The 3952-nt window shown below is 40.0% G+C and overlaps 1 long non-coding RNA gene across 1 annotated transcript; it reads left to right on the top strand.

Moving 5' to 3' along the window:
* Positions 1-3655, top strand: LOC112715405 (uncharacterized). The gene is made up of 4 exons (XR_003159674.2): positions 1-730; positions 803-893; positions 1019-1158; positions 1250-3655. It is a non-coding gene; the product is annotated as an uncharacterized lncRNA (long non-coding RNA).
* Positions 3656-3952: the final 297 nt, after the last annotated feature.

Below are 3952 nucleotides of genomic sequence, written 5' to 3'. Positions count from 1 at the left end.
CCAAATTCTAATTTATCTAAAAAAAATGCCTAATCTCATATATCCCCAAATACAAACCCTAATTTACACTCCATAACCCTAATTATGCAACACACTCACCCTCTTCTCTTCTTCACGCCGCCACTCCTCACTTTCACCACCGTCACTCACACAAACAACACATAGCTCCTTGCCACACTCACTCACCTACGGAAATCAAGAAGAGAAAAGAGAGGGGAAGCTGCGACCAAGGAAGCGGAGAAGGAGTCTCTCGTCGCAAGCCCGCCGTTTGTGGATCGTCGCCGCCGCTAGAGAGTCACCCTCGCCGAGCTACATGTCGTCGTCGCCATCAGATTCATGTGCGGCCGCCATTGACGCTGTTCAAATAGGGAGAAAACACCACTGTAAGGATAAGCTACTGTTGCAGAAGCCCTGTTTCACAGCCGTGGAGTTCATCGCCGTCAAATCAGAGAAGAAGGAAACTTGCGCCACCGTTCATCCTTGCTGTCGTCGCCGCCGTGGGTTCGATATCATCGAGCTCGAAGGAGAAAGGAAAAGCGACGTCATGCTGAGATTGAGAGAGACAGAGACGGTGCGACGCGAGGATGGAGGCGAGCCGTCACGTCACTGTCGCGTGTAGAGTCGCCGCCGCACCCAACCGCCGACGCGTGCTCCGTCGCCCATGTTGGAAGAGGATGGCCAAGCCTCCGTTGCTGGAAAACAGTGCTGCCGTAGCTGAGGTCCACTTCCGGTAAGGTTTTTGGGCTTTGTTTCTGTTCTTTTGAATTCCGAAAACATTATTGTCACTGCTTGGCTATCTCAGTTACTGTCAGTAGAGACTCGGGTCGCCACCGTCACTCGAGGTAGCTGCCAGAGCTGCTACCGCTCCGTTACCTCATTTCTCTTTAGATGCAGTGAGTTATTCTAGCCTTTCTCCTGACTCTATTTCACTTTTATACTCTGAATTTCCTTGGTCTCGTTTATCTGTTTGATATGGTTCTAATTCCATTTTAGTTTTGGTGTTGCCTTGAATTTCCAGAGTTGTTTATTTCTGCGTTTGATTCCATCAAATTCAATGTTGCTGCGAGTGTAATCGGAGTTGGTAATGCCGCCATCATATCTCAACTTGGCCAACATCATCCTCCTTGTTCTGATTCCAATTTCTCCAATTTTGAAACCGTAACACTCTCATCCTTGCTCTGATTCTATTTCGTTCCTCTGCCATGTACTTGTTCTAATCATGGTAGTCTATATCTTTATTTCATCTTAGCCCTTGTGGCTCCCATTTTCGGCTTTGGTGCTGCCTTAGGACAGGGACTGTTGAAGCTACGACTGATTCTGTAGTAGCTTGTTGCTGCCACCAATGCTGATTTATGATAGAATGATGAGGCTGTGATGTTGAGAGTGCAGTCCAGCCTACTGTCTCGCCAAAATTTTGCCTTCGGTTTCTTTTAATTGCGACATTGAATGTTGGTTGGCTTTTGTTGGAAATGAATTGAGATCTGGGAAGGATTATAATATTGGAAATGAGCTTGATTTGTTGAAAAATGAGTTTAAATTGAAAATGGTTTGAGATATTGAAATTGGTCTGATTTTGAAATTGAATTGAAAGAAGTTTGAGAAATGGTTTTGTTGGGACCCAAAAAGGGTGGCAGAATCCGAGTTTGAGAGGAGATATTGCCGAAATTTTATAAAATTAGAAGTTTCATTTAAAGTAGCTATTTTAAAAAGGTTTAATTTTAAGCATTATATGGTTTAAAATTATTTTATTTATCAAAGAAAAAATTATGTTTTGAATTGAGATTGTTAATGAACAGAATGGAAAGAAGGATGATGAGGATTTTCTTTGAAATATGGTTTTAGAATGAATTTGAAAATGAGATATGAATTGATGAATGATGATGATGTTGAGAATGTTGAACTTATGAATTTGGAAATGAGATATGGCTTATGACTTTGAATTATCTGAGATGCGAGGTTCCCTGAATAAAGTGTCATGGCTTGCCACCATGTGTACCAAGTTGAAAATTCGATATTTTGTTGACCCTACAACGTAAGTGTGACCGGGCACTATATAAATTCCTGGGAATGTAACCCCCATTGGGCAATATTGATTATTTAAGAAAAAGCTATGCGTATACTCTTGGGGATGCACGTTGGGGGACAATCTAAGTTCAATTCAGACTTGTCGGGTTGGATGGATAACCGACAGATGAGCCTCATCAGCTATAGGATAAGCATGCATCATATGCGTTTCTATGTTTTGCTTTGGTTTGAACTTGTTTTGGTTTGCCTAATTGCTAAACTGTTTATAATTGATACATGAACTATTTGCTGTAACTGCTACCTAAACCTGTGCTTTCCTTGTCTGTCTTGCCTGTGTTTGTCTTGGTTTGCTACATTTTAGAATGAACTTTGGTGCTAAATTAATAATTGTGTTGTTTGATTGCATAGTTAGTTCTGATTGAGAATTTCTTATACAAGGAAATGTTTTGGATTTTTGAAAGATTAAACATTGTTTATTTGAAAAGGTTTTGAACGATTACCTATTGGGTTTTAAAAGATTCATAAGACAACGATAACCACTGAGCTTGAAAATAGTTTTTTTTATTAAATATCTTCTTATGACAATTCTAAAACTCCGTGTTGAGACCGTGTGGCTAGGTTTTCACTCCTCTACAGCTTTACCTTTTCAGGAATCGGACGAAGGAGTTTTGTGAAGAGTTATACCGTGTTTTTGGTTTATATGATATTGTATTGATTAGATAATTTTTCTTCCATCGTCTCTATTATTAAAATCTTGTAAGAGGGATAGGAGTTGTTTGTTATATACTATTATGTAAGAAGTCTTGTATGTGAATCTATGCCTGTTCTTTTTTAAGATAAAGTATTTGTTTCTGGCTTTCAAAGAATTCAGCGATACGGTATCGAGTCAAAGGCTCTTATTTTAATATTAAGTATATAAAGTAGTCGTAATACTTCTTTCTATCAGAGTGGCGTAGTCGGAAGCGTGACATTCTGGTAGTGAGGGTGTTACACACCAACTCAAATGGGGATAGGCTGCTTGATGAACGGATATTTTATACGTTTTTTGACATTATTTTCATATAGTTTTTAGTGTTTTATTTAGTTTTTATTAAGTTTTTATAGGTTTTAGTGTTAAATTCACATTTTTGGATTTTACTATGAGTTTTTGTGATTTTGTACAATTTCAGATATTTTCTGTCTGAAATTGAGGAGTTGGAGCAAAAGTCTGATTCAGCGGCAGAGAAAGCACTGCAGATGCTGTCCGAATCTGATCTGCCTGCACTCAGAAGAGCTTTTCTGGAGCTACATAAGTCTAAATGGAGCTCTCTCAACGGCTATGGAAAGCTAACTTTCAGAGCTTTCTAGCAATATTTAATAGTTCGTACTTTGTCGTGCGTGTGTACGCAAAACCCCACACCTTTTTGTACAGCAGCAGTACTAGCACGTGTACTGGGTCGTCCAAGTAATACCTGAGCGAGTCAGGGTCGATCCCACGAGGATTGTGGCTTGAAGCAAGCTTTTGGTTGTCTTGCAGGTCTTAGTCAAGCGGAATCAAAAGGTTGTCGATGTGATTATGTTTAGAAAATTTTGTATAAGTACTTGTTATTCTAATTGGAAAGCAATAAAAGAAATAGAGTTGAGAGTTGGAGTTGCTTTGTCTTTTTGAACTAACTCCGGTACTACTGTCTTCTCTGCTTGTGAGTGATCTTCCTCTATGGCAAGCTGTAAGTGATTAAAGGCATTGCTTGTGGTCATTGATCTCCTCTGCTACAGAATGAATGCCAGGGCCTTTGTCATTCATTCCAACGGAGGGTGAAGCGCTTACCAAGTCATTCTCCTGGCGATTCTACTCAAAATGCCATAGACAAGGTTGAATCTTCCAGATCAGAGAATGCCGCTTCTTTGGAATCTAGCCTATACCACAGAGACCTTAATCTCCCAGGAG

This window comes from Arachis hypogaea, chromosome 10, assembly GCF_003086295.3.
Source record: "Arachis hypogaea cultivar Tifrunner chromosome 10, arahy.Tifrunner.gnm2.J5K5, whole genome shotgun sequence".
Taxonomy (NCBI): domain Eukaryota; kingdom Viridiplantae; phylum Streptophyta; class Magnoliopsida; order Fabales; family Fabaceae; genus Arachis; species Arachis hypogaea.
The sequence above is the reverse complement of the archived record's forward strand: the minus strand, read 5'-3'. Positions and strand labels throughout refer to the sequence as shown.